The sequence below is a fragment of the Puma concolor genome, chromosome C2 (genome assembly GCF_028749965.1).
Source record: "Puma concolor isolate L17-30 chromosome C2, mPumCon1.1.hap2, whole genome shotgun sequence".
Taxonomy (NCBI): domain Eukaryota; kingdom Metazoa; phylum Chordata; class Mammalia; order Carnivora; family Felidae; genus Puma; species Puma concolor.
This window is the reverse complement of record NC_141675.1, coordinates 124,588,449-124,602,091: the sequence shown is the minus strand read 5'-3', so window position 1 is coordinate 124,602,091 and position 13,643 is coordinate 124,588,449.

The following is a 13,643-nucleotide window of genomic DNA, read 5'->3' as shown; positions in this document are numbered from 1 at the left end:
TTAAATTAAATGTAGGGACATGGAATAAAAAAAAAAAGAGGAAGAAGGAAGAAGTGTGGCAAGAGGTGCTAACAGGGGAGAGTTACAAGTAAAATCTAAGAATATAGTACCTGTCAGCCTGTGTAACAACTCCCTGGGAATTAACTACAGATGAATAGAAGTATTTAATAAGAAATTGATAACATGCACAATAATTATTATATATAAGGAAATTATCTTCAATGATCTATTTGAGTCACCTTATGAAGTTTTTATTCAGTTAAGTATGCAACAAATATTACATAGTGCCTACTATGTGCCGCACCCTATACTAGGCACTTCAGGAAGGACAGTGAGCAATACCAACCAAAATATGTGTTTTCATGGACTTGCATCCTAGAGGGAGGGCTGACAATGAACAAGTTAGTTAAGTGAAATAGATGGTAATTTATATAGCATGTAGAAGTAGTATGTATAATAGTAGAAATTTACATAGAGTTATTATGGGTGAGAGAGCATCTGCCTTGTGTGAATGGAGGTCTTGGTCCTGGGATTCCACATGAAATTTACATGGGGATCTGCCCTCAGAATAAAGACAGCCAGAAGGAAAGTAGCAAGCATAAAGTTTATTAAAGTGAAAGTACCTTGAGAGTCTCAAGGTGGGAGAGTGGGCAGGTTCCACCAAGTGGAACCAGCCTTAGGTTTATTTTGGGATTGGACATGATTGGGTCTCTCTGGGCTGGGAGGAGCTGTCACGTACAGTGGGTAGTCTCTAATTGAGGCTGCCTCCATTCATTTGGGAACATCCCCCCACAGGTTGGAAGGGGAAATTTTTCCTACAAGGTTTGTGCCAGAACCATCATGTCATCCTTTTTCCATTGGATTAGGCTGTTTTCACAATGCAAATGAATTATAATGAGTCCAAGGATTACCCTAGGGCAGAGGTGGAAGGGGAGAGGGCATGTTCTGCACCTGTGGTTCTTGGTCTGTCAGGCCCAAGGTCTTGGAAGCCACAGGGTCAGGATGTTGTGCTCTCAGGATTATCAGGTGTAGCCTATTTGTCACCATCCTTGTCTTCAGCTCATGGCTCTATCATTCTCCTTAAAGGACTTGGGACTCTCCCTCCCGGTGATCCTTCCACTCTTCGTGACTGGCTTCTACCTAACAGAGTTGCCGTATGTGATAAATATGTAGTAACTGAGATGGTGATAAGTGTTATGCTGAAAACATAAAGCAGGGAAAAGTTATGGGGATTCAATTCTAGTATGGTGGCTATGAAAGCTGTCACTGAGAAGGTGCTTTTTGAATGAAGACTGGGGGCAGTGGGGGAGTAGCTCTGTAAGATGTGGCAAAATAATATTCCAGATTAAAGGACAGCAAGTGAATGGGCTTTGAGTGAATGGGATATGTTTAAGGAAAAAAGTAACCAATTCTGTAAGAGGTGTGTAGAGGAGTAAGAGAGCAGTACAATAGAAAATGAACTCTTAGAAGTGATGAGACAATCATGCAGTGTCTGCTAGGTCAAAGGATTCTGGCTTTTACTTTTTGTAAAGAGGAAAGCATATGAAGAACGTGATATGTTTTAACAGATCCCTCTGTTGACTCTAGTTATAGTTTCAAAGGGTGTATACATGTGCCAAACCTTACCAAACTGAACACTTTAAATACGTGTAGTTTTTGTTTTGTTTTGTTTTCTTTCATTTCATTTTCAGGGGAGGGGTAGATGGAGAGAGAGAGACCAAGAAGGAATCCCAAGAAGGATCCATGCCCAGTGTAGAGCCTGGCTGTGGGATTTGATCTCATGACTGTGTGATCATGACCTGAGCCTAAATCAAGTCAGTAGCTTAACTGACTGAGACACCCAGGTACCCCAAATATATGTAGTTTTTAAATGTCAATTATGTTTCAATAAAAGCTGTTAAAAAATCCATCTGGCTACAATTTTGAAAATAAATAAATTGAGAATAAAGTGAGAATAAAGGGTCCTGGGGTCAAGACAAATTCAGGGCAACCTTTCTGGGGCTCATTCAATAGTAGAATTGTGAGATCACAGTAAGTTGGACCAAGATGATAGCAGCAAGGATACTGAGAAGTGAGCGTGTCTTAGATATATTTAAGATCTAATGCCAACAGGATTTCCTAATGAGTGGATATTCACCAGTAAAGAAGAGGGACATGAAGGAAGATACTAAGTTTTTGGCCTAAACAACGTTGACGATGGATTTTCTATTAGCTAAGATGCAAAAGGTCGAGAGAAAAACATGTTTGGCTATGGACTAACAGGAGCTCAGGAAGACTGAAATTTATATTAGACTTCCAAGTGAATCTGTCAAATCAGCAGTTGAATAATGTGTCAAATTCAGTGGAGTAGTTTGTGCTGGAAAGATCAGTGTAGAGCTATCATCTATCAATCTATATCATATCTACCTATATGTTCACATATCTATACATCTGTATCTATGATGTTTAAAAGTATGAAGCTATCTGTTATTATTTAGAAAGAATGTAGACAGTCAACAGGAGATAAAAATACTGAGCTATGGGGTATTCCCAAAGTTAGAGTTTGGGGAGATGATGCAGTGTCAGTAAGGAAACTGACAGAGAATAGCCGGAATATAAAGGGGAAACAGATGGAGATAGAGTGATTAACCATGCAAATTACATTAACATGCTACACACAATGAAATCTTACCTTTAGCAACATTAAAGTATTAAATTGTTAAACCATTAAAGTATTAAACATTAAAGTATTGACCAGTTAGGGTTGAAAAGCTTATTGGAAGAAATTTAAGATAAGGAGGAGAAAAATTGGAAAAAGTGAATAAAAACAAGTCTTTCCCAGTGTTTTCTCCAAAGGAAAAAAGAGCATTATGGCAGTGTTCAAGTGTACAAATATAAGAATTGCTCTTACCTATATTTGGACAACCAAAGAGAGAAGGTAGGATGTATGCCTACAAATGCAGATAGGTAGATGGATATGGCTGCAACTTATAGAAATCTTTGTCTGATTTCTTTTTTTTTTTTTCAATAAAATATTAACAGAAACATTCATTAGCTGAAAGTGAGGTCCAGGTAAGGGATGTTGGAACTTTGAGAGAGAGATAATTATGAAAGAGTCATTTAAGAAGATAGCAAGTGAGGAAAGTAGGGATGTATACGATTCCCTGACAGCATTTTAGGGCTAAATTGAAATTAGTAATAATGGATATAAATGCATAAAAATGGAGACCAGTCAGCACAGTATATATATTTTTTTCTCACTATAGGTATGTTCAGACACATGAATGCAGCTATGTGATAGAAAGAACTTTAAATTTAACCCTGACTGTGATTTAGTGAAAATGAGAGTGACACAAGATCAGAGGTCTCTGTCCCATTTGTTTGGTTTAAACCCTTTTGCTTAATTATTCTACTAGTTTCTTCCCACAGCAACCGTATAGATCCTGAGGTGAGAAAGAAAATAATGTTCTAGATGCTTACAATATGTAAAAATATCTAAATACCAGAAATTCAAAAATTAACTATAACCAGGTTTTCACTTTTTAATTGGATTCATAGTACTAGATATGAAAGTATTTTACAAGTTCCTTCCAGTTCTATTAGACAAAAGTAGATAAGCATTTTAAAGGGACTCTCAGCCACCAGGTTTTTCAGCATATAAGCAACTATATTTTTATAATGTTTCCTTAGTAAACATTGTTTACTATAGAAAAAATGTGTTAATAGTAGGAAAAAATGACTTTGGTTATTTAAAAATTTGATACATTCTTAAAAAAGACAATTCTTAACAATACTGTTGATGTTCATATGTGTAAAAAATGGAACAGCCAGTGAAAAATTACCATGATATTTTAGATTCAGTTTTACAGATGGTGTTTCTTTCAGAAGTTGTAATGTTTGGCACAGCTGCTAGTTTTATGTCTAAAACTAAGCCAAAATATCTAAATTTTAATAAATATTAAGATAAAACTGTATTTTTATATGTAAAATATTAGAAGCCAGCCTGAAACTTACTATAAAAAAAGAAAATTAAGCAATTAAATTTGGTCATTCACATTTACTGAACTCTTATAATCCAAATGCTGCTTTTCAGCATTTTTATATATAAAAAAATTCTCAATAGAAGTACACAACAATTTGAAATAGGAGCTAAAAATTGTTTCTGTTTTACAAGTTACAACATAGAGAGGCTTAATAGCAAGCTCATACCCACTATAAAAATTTATGTGCAAATATCATCGATGTATATAAACATGCATTTTTAGTACAAGATATTCCAAGTAAAATTTGAAAAATCAGCTTATTAGTCATTTGGAATTTTGACATTTTTTATTAAAGAAATATTCAAATTTAATCTAGTTGAGAACTCCTTATTTAAGGAAAATTCAGCTCATGCTCCAATGCAGCAGGTATGGGAATAAAGAGGAACAGATACTATGGAACATTAGTTGGCAAATAAAATAAAATATTTGGTAGAACAGCCAACTTGGCAAATTTTTATAGAGCTCCTTTATAACCTGACATTGAAAATATTAATGACAAGACTTATTTAAACAAATTTTCATATGTGCATACACATATACACACACATATATCCTCTATTCTCAACACATATAATATATTATAGAAAATATATATGTAATTTAATAAATAGGGGAATTCAAATGTTAAGTGAAATGCAATCTGCCTTACAAGAGAAGAGATACTACTTATATTATTAAAATATTTTAAATATTTCTTAAATTGTTATATTATTGAATTATATCAAGCAAATATATTGTCATTTGTATTTTTCATAAAAAATAAAGTTGAAATGTTTAGATGTGTTGCAGATCTTCTAGCAAATGCCACCATTTTGGAAATGATGTAAAGGTAAGAACAGATAAGATATGATTATTGAAAGAAAATACACCTCATAGGTTTAGACTACTATATCATAATATCTGGTCATTCATATAATTCAAAGAGTGAAATGATCTAGTGTAGTTTCTTGAAGGTAAAGTAAGTTATTTGCCAGTTATCAAAAATCTATTTTGCTGTTGTATCGACTCTGGATATCTAATGCATTATGCAAACATTAATTTAACTTTTACATTCAACTAATTGTTTTAGGTAATGGAAATATAAATATGGAAGAAAGCATTAGTGACTCCAAGGGGACCATAGTCTACAAAGGGAAATAAATAATAGATTACAGTAAGTTACATTCTGAAAAAAATAAACACAGGGTGATGGGAAAGCCCTTACAATGAGTAACATTACCAGATGTGTATGTGCCTGTATGTACATTGACATCAGAAAATGATTCACAGAGGAGGTGAGGAAGCAGAATCTTACAGGGAGAGCAGCAACGAATGAAGGGAAGATAGACTGTTGGTAAAAAGGAAATTGCAGAATGAGATACAGCTATGAACCTTGTTCAAATCACCAATATCTTTCTCCCAGATTAATGGCAATAGTCTAAAATGTGGCCCTCCTGTTTTCACTTCTGTGACTTACAACCAGTTCTTAACATTTATTACTTAAACTCATGTTTAAACTTAAACTCATGTCTCTTGAAAAACCTTCCCATTAAAGTGGAAGTCCTTACAAAACCCTCTGTGACTCCTGTCCCCTCTCCTTACCTCTCTGTTTCCTATCATACCACTCCACCCAGACTGGTCTTTTCTCCCTTAGGACAGGCAGACTTTTCCTCAATATCTTTGGACTTAATATACTATTTGCTTGTCTTTATTTGTTTTTTTTTTCCCCCTCATTTTCTTCAATCTTTACCTAAATGCTGCTTCTCAATGCTACCCAACTTGATCACCGGAATTTACCTCACAAAATTCCTCCTATGATACTAGTATTCTCTTTGACTATATTCTATTTTTTCCCAAAGCAATTAGTACCAACTAACACAACATGCAATCCAGTCATTTATTATATTTATTTACTTTTTTGGATGCTTTATCTCCTACTCCCACGATTTTAAACAACATGAAGACAACATTTTTTTCCTTTTCTTTTTAATTATTTGTGCATGCCAAATGCCCAAGACAGGTTTGTTTGTTTGTTTTGTCTTGCCTGTAGTAAGTACTCAATATATTTATAAAATATGCAGCAGAATAGAATGTTATGGGTAAAAAGTTACAGAAAAGTGGCCATGCGACAGTCTGGAAACTGCAAGTGGTTTAGAACTGCTAGAATTTCTAAGCTTGAATGTCAAGACTGGAGAGATATCACTCCAAAAACTATGCAAAGGCTTTTCTGGCTCATAGGTCAAATGTAAGGAATACATTTATCTTAAGTAAATAAGATAGAAAAATCTAGGGCTCACATTAAAACTTGAAAAATGTATGCCAAAGGATAAACATTAGTACTTTTAAATACCAAGCATCACTCAGAGATGTAAAACTGTCACATGAACATATAATAGTCTCAGCTTGTTTAGCTCTGGCCAGAAAGAAATATTTAAAAGTTGAACTCCTTCCCCCATAAAAAAGAATGACCTAAGGATAATTAAATGTCTGGTCTCACACAGAAGTATTAAAAAAATTAGGAATTTCTTCTCCTTGGAACCTATGCAAAGAGCTAAGCATACTCCTGTTAAATAAGTCTATTATATCCCTGCAGGACTCAAGTTAATTGGAATAACAAGCTATATATGATTTTATAATAGAAAAAATTACTTGGCTTCCTGTGAGGCAGAAAGACAAATAGACAAAGAAAGCTTCTCATCGTATGGACTCTCTCTCTCTCTCTGTCTCTTACACTTTTTCTATTATAAATTAGAAATAAAGTTTAAATCACTTAGAAGATTATTTTTTATACCCAAGAAGCCAGGCAGGAGTATAATCTATTCTGAAATTCATGAGAAAATCCTTTAAAATGTCAGACAACAGTTAAAACATTCTATGATTAGGGCATATTTTAATTTTCTTAATGTCAAAACTCTGCTGTGGGAGAAGCTTATGCACACTCATTTGATATTCACACGAGCTGATATTAAAATGGAGCCACACTTTTAGAAGTATCGATATCAGGGATTGAGGATATTTTTAAAGGGAGACCAGTCTGACCTTCAGGAAAGACAGTGCAGAATAAGATGAACCAGAAATAAAATCATTTTGAAACAATAAATAGCATAATTTCTTTTAACAGGAGCTGGGCAAGGGTAGATAAAATTTTTCTCATGGTTATTGCTCATTAAGTACATTTGCATTCAATTAAAGGGACTGACCTGGGACATGTATTAAGTGAAGGTTAGACAAGGTGAACTTAAGTGTAAGATGTTTTTATCCTTTCGAATAAAGCATGGGGACAATGGAAAGGTCATGTGAATGCTTCCCAGACATAGATAGTGGCAGATGAATTTAGTGCATTTCATATTCTATAAATATTTCTTAAGAGCATTCAATGTGCCAAGTGCTAAACAATAGGAGATTTCTTTCTTCACTGAGCATGAGTACATTTTTGTGTGGGCACTGTGCTATGTACCATGAATGCAGGAGTGAACACAAGACAAACCCGGCCCTCAGGAGGTTACACTGTAGTGAAAAAGACAATAAAATATAAACCAATCTTCAATTTAACATCAAGTAGTGAACAGCACTGTGGAAGAAAAGAAGAGCAGAATACAGGGATAAAACAGGACAAGGAAATTGCTCTTTCTGATGGCAGTTGGGAAAGTTCTCTTGAAAGAATGGACATAGGAGCAGTGACCCAAGAAGTTGGAGACATGCCATTTAAACATATGGGAGAAGGGCATTTTTGGAAGAGGGAATAGCAAGTCAACAACTTTGAGGTAGAAAAATGCTTTGGACATTTGTGGAAAATTAGAAGCTTAGTATGGTTGTACCAGAGAGAAAAAGGAAACAGAGTGGTAGGTTTGAGGTAAGCCCTAGAGGAATTGCTCCATATCACATTGAAACTTATAAGCACTGGCAAGGATCTTAGACATTATACTAATTATGAAGAAAAGATATCAGGGGACTTAGAGCTGGATAGTACTAGAGTGATAAAAATCTGATTTATACTTCAAATAGCTGCAGAGTAAATGCATAGTTTCCTCTTGCTTAAACTCTAATGGCTTTGACTATGGAAAAAAATACACTTGACTTTGGGGTTGATAAAGCAGCAACCATATAGTAAGCTGTATATTAGCTCATATGCTACAACTGACATTACAGATGCCAAGTCTTTCTATATGAGCTACAAGGGTTTCTATATGAGCTACAAAGTGTTATAATTGGCAGGTAAATCTCAGTGTCTTTTGTACATATTGTTTTTACTAAAGAGAATATTTTAACCATGGCCTGCCTAATGAGGGCAAAATAAATGCAAAGACAATACACTGTGCATGAAAAGTAGGAAAAAAGAAAAGTGAAGACGTTTATATATTGGACAATTATCAACATAATTGTCAAGATGTTAAAATAGAGTATGTAAAAATATAACAGAAAGAGACCAAAAGCAAAAATGCATACCTGATGTCATCCCTAAAAATATGTTTAATATACATGTAGCAAAATTAGGGTACTGTGGTCAACTTAAAATAATGCACATCTATCCCAACTCCCTTCTCTGAGTCATCTCCCTTACTGTGGTATACACATAAAGGAAATGCTTTTGGCAAGTGGCAGGCCAGCCTTCCTGTCAAGATGCTGGTTGAGAAGTCTCAGGAAACACTAGTGACAAGCACATTTTGGTGTATAAATAACAGCTTTTGGAATTCCCTAATATAACTCACTTAATAGGCTAATAGCAAATAGCTCTTAGTTATACATAAAATTGAATTCTAAGCAACTTGGTATTTACTTATAAGAATTCATGGTAGGACTTACATTTGAGGATGATTTTGAAGCCAACAGGAGATATTTAACTGCTGTAGACTCTACCCTGAAAAACACTATTCAAGTCCAAAAAATTTGAGTCATACCTTGACATTTGAATGCATATATTAATATTTTTGTGATGAACATAGCAAAAAGTTAGCTTATGTGGATATTAGGAATATCAGATATTCAGATGCACACCACTATATATTTCTTCATGTAAAGTTAAAGACAATGATTTTGTTGCACCTTCATTCAATATATGTGGCATTAAAATTATGATTTGTTGTTTTATTTACATTTTTTGTTTTTTGTGTTAAAACTTTGATTTTCCTTTAAAAGAACAAAAAAAAGGTTGAAGTGAAAATAAATACACTTAATCAGATTCTACCTCATGCTTATTTAAAATAATGAGTTCTATTTATTTGTATGATGTTATTTGGACATACATGTACTTTTTTGTTAAAGTTCTTAGAAATAAACTCAGAACTCAAATAAAAGTTTAGGTACAAGTGTTCCTATTTTTGTTAATGCAGCCCTTAACTTTTCCATGCCTTAGCCATTTGTGTTACTAATTGTTCTGCATTGGGAAAACATTGAATCTATTTGAGGAGACTATTGCTAGAAGGATTTTTCTAATTATATCTTTGCCTCATCTATGTGTATATATGGCAAATCATTGTTTATAATAGCTAACTTTTAGACACCAAACTAGGCATTACATATTACATTTACTTTTTCATATATATCCTTTATATTTTTTGTATTTACTGGAATATAACCAATAGAGTGATTACTGGAATATAACCTCCATGAAGGGATGGACTATGGCTGTCCTCTTTACCCATGTATTTCTGTGGCCTTGAATAGGTATCTGTTGAATAAATGGTTGAGTAAGTGATTATTTTCAGCACATCTTGGCTCTATCCTGCCCTTTTTATTTCCCCTGCTGCTACTATAGCCATAACCTTTTAAGTTATGGGTTACTTTATGGTCTTCCAAGGTTGAGTCAGTCTTTATATATATTTTCCTTCCAGAGATGCCTTTCCTTTCAATTCTGCTTACATATTATATCCATTCTCATAACTTTAGGTATTTTCTATGGATCACTGACTTATAAATATTTAATCTCAGGCCAGAAACTCCTCTAAACTCCAGTTTTTCAGCCATACTACTTACTTGATATCTCCACTTGTATATTTCTTGGGCATCTCAAATTTACTATGGCTAAATCACAATATTTGCATCTAACCACCCAAAATGTTTCTCATCTAATCCTTACCTTGGGGCTCAACCTGGAAAAGTAGAAGTCTCTTCTGAAGCTTTTATCCCTCATCTTGCATGCCCCAAATATTAGCAGGTCCTGTTGGCTGTTTGTCAATATATTTTAAACCAATGCATGCTCTATATTTGTATTATCATCATGTTTATCCAAACACCACCATCTATATTCTCAATCACCATAACATATGCCTAACTGATTCACTTCTCATTTATGTCCTCTTTTCTCTGTTGAAAGAAACCAGAATATATCACCCCAAACTATACCTCTTTGACCCAAGAAAACATTTTGAGCTGAAGGGAATTAAGAAGCAGTAAATGCAGAAAAAAACTTCCTCTTTTTTTGTTTAAAGACAGAAAGTAAATACTCTTTTTACTAGAGACAGACTTGTCATCCCAGAAAGGACACCAAAGGAATCTGCAAGCAAACCTTGCTAAACAAACTCTATCTTCCTAGCTAAGGAAGAGGACTATCGAGCCCTAGTTGGACTACCTATAGCTCAAATCCCAAAGTCTTGTCAATTCTTCACAAATTTATTGTTTAATCTGCTAAAGGGAAAAAAGCTTCCTGTTCTCCTCATTTCTCTGGGTCTTCATTCTCTTGTGAAGTTCCCATGTACCTGGATTTTTAAAAAATCTGTATGCTTCTCTCCTGATAATCTTTGTCAGTTTAATTTTTATAACCATCCAGTGACCCTTACAAAGTTGAAGAAAACATTTTCCTTCCCTAGACCGTTTAACACATAGTAGTCAGAATGGTTTATTAACACTGCACATTTAAAGATTTAAAGTGTACAGTTTGGTGTTTTGACATGAAATCATCCCTGAAACTACCACCATAATCAAAATAATAAGCATAACCATTAGCCCCAATAAAGTTCCCTTTGTAAATCCTTCCTGTTCTGCCTTCCTCCTCCTTTGCTCTACCCTAAGTCAACAACTAATCTGTATTCTGTCTATAAATATCATAAATTGATTCATAAATAGAGTAATAAGTGAATTAGAGTGTGCACTCTCATCTGCATTTTTTCATTATTGTGAGATTTCTCCATGTCGTTGCATAGATCTATAGTTGAGGGTGTTTTTTATGGAACATTGTGTCACTTTCTTGCTTAAAGACTTCCATTATTTTCTTGTTTGTAGTGCATACTTGAGCTGATTATGGTTGCCAAATTTGTTTTAACAACCTTATGGTGCCCATAGAATTTCCCACATTGTAAAGTATATTCTTTTCTATTGCTGTTGTAACACATTAGCAAAGCATAGTGGCTTAAAGTAACACAAATTTACTGTATTACTGTTTTGGAGGTCAGAAATCGAAAATGGATGTTCAGGGCTGCATCCCTGTTGAAGACTCTAGAAGGAACCTATTTCCTTGCCTTTTCTAGCTTTTATTTTTTTATTATTATTATTTTTTCAATATATGAAATTTATTGTCAGATTGGTTTCCATACAACACCCAGTGCTCATCCCAAAAGGTGCCCTCCTCGATACCCATCACCCACCCTCCCCTACCTCCCACCCCCCATCAACCCTCAGTTTGTTCTCAGTTTTTAACAGTCTCTTATGCTTTGGCTCTCTCCCACTCTAACCTCTTTTTTTTTTCTTCCCCTCCCCTATGGGTTTCTGCTAAGTTTCTCAGGATCCACATAAGAGTGAAAACATATGGTATCTGTCTTTCTCGGTATGGCTTATTTCACTTAACATCACTCTCCAGTTCCATCCACGTTGCTACAAAGGGCCATATTTCGTTCTTTCTCATTGCCCTGTAGTACTCCATTGTGTATATAAACCACAATTTCTTTATCCATTCATCAGTTGATGGACATTTAGGCTCTTTCCACAATTTGGCTATTGTGGAGAGTGCTGCTATAAACATTGGGGTACAAGTGCCCCTATGCATCAGTACTCCTGTATCCCTTGGGTCAATTCCTAGCAATGCTATTGCTGGGTCATAGGGTAGGTCTATTTTTAATTTTCTGAGGAACTTACACACTGTTTTCCAGAGTGGCTGCACCAATTTGCATTCCCACCAACAGTGCAAGAGGGTTCCCGTTTCTCCACATCCTCTCCAGCATCTATAGTCTCCTGATTTGTTCATTTTGGCCATTCTGACTGGCGTGAGGTGATATCTGAGTGTGGTTTTGATTTGTATTTCCCTGATAAGGAGCGACGTTGAACATCTTTTCATGTGCCTGTTGGCCATCCGGATGTCTTCTTTAGAGAAGTGTCTATTCATGTTTTCTGCCCATTTCTTCACTGGGTTATTTGTTTTTCGGGTGTGGAGTTTGGTGAGCTCTTTATAGATTTTGGATACTAGCCCTTTGTCCGATATGTCATTTGCAAATATCTTTTCCCATTCCGTTGGTTGCCTTTTAGTTTTGTTGGTTGTTTCCTTTGCTGTGCAGAAGCTTTTTATCTTTATAAGGTCCCAGTAATTCATTTTTGCTTTTAATTCCCTTGCCTTTGGGGATGTGTCGAGTATGAGATGGCTACGGCTGAGGTCAGAGAGGTCTTTTCCTGCTTTCTCCTCTAGGGTTTTGATGGTTTCCTGTCTCACATTCAGGTCCTTCATCCATTTTGAGTTCATTTTTGTGAATGGTGTGAGAAAGTGGTCTAGTTTCAACCTTCTGTTTGTTGCTGTCCAGTTCTCCCAGCACCATTTCTTAAAGAGACTGTCTTTTTTCCATTGGATGTTCTTTCCTGCTTTGTCAAAGATTAGTTGCCCATAATTTTGTGGGTCTAGTTCTGGGGTTTCTATTCTATTCCATTGGTCTATGTGTCTGTTTTTGTGCCAATACCATGCTGTCTTGATGATTACAGCTTTGTAGTGGAGGCTAAAGTCTGGGATTGTGATGCCTCCTGCTTTGGTCTTCTTCTTCAAAATTACTTTGGCTATTCAGGGTCCTTTGTGGTTCCATACAAATTTTAGGATTGCTTGTTCTAGTTTCAAGAAGAATGCTGGTGCAATTTTGATTGGGATTGCATTGAATGTGTAGATAGCTTTGGGTAGTATTGACATTTTGGCAATATTTATTCTTCCAATCCATGAGCAGGGAATGTCTTTCCACTTCTTTATATCTTCTTCAATTACCTTCATAAGCTTTCTATAGTTTTCAGCATACAGATCTTTGACATCTTTGGTTAGATTTGTTCCTAGGTATTTTATGCTTCTTGGTGCAATTGTGAATGGGATCAGTTTCTTTATTTGTCTTTCTGTTGCTTCATTGTTAGTGTATAAGAATGCAACTGATTTCTGTACATTGATTTTGTATCCTGCAACTTTGCTGAATTCATGTATCAGTTCTAGCAGACTTTTGGTGGAGTCTATCGGATTTTCCATGTATAGTATCATGTCATCTGCAAAAAGCGAAAGCTTGACTTCATCTTTGCCAATTTTGATGCCTTTGATTTCCTTTTGTTGTTTGATTGCTGATGCTAGAACTTCCAGCACTATGTTAAACAACAGCGGTGAGAGTGGGCATCCCTGTCGTGTTCCTGATCTCAGGAGGAAAGCTCTCAGTTTTTCCCCATTGAGGATGATGTTAGCTGTGGGCTTTTCATAAA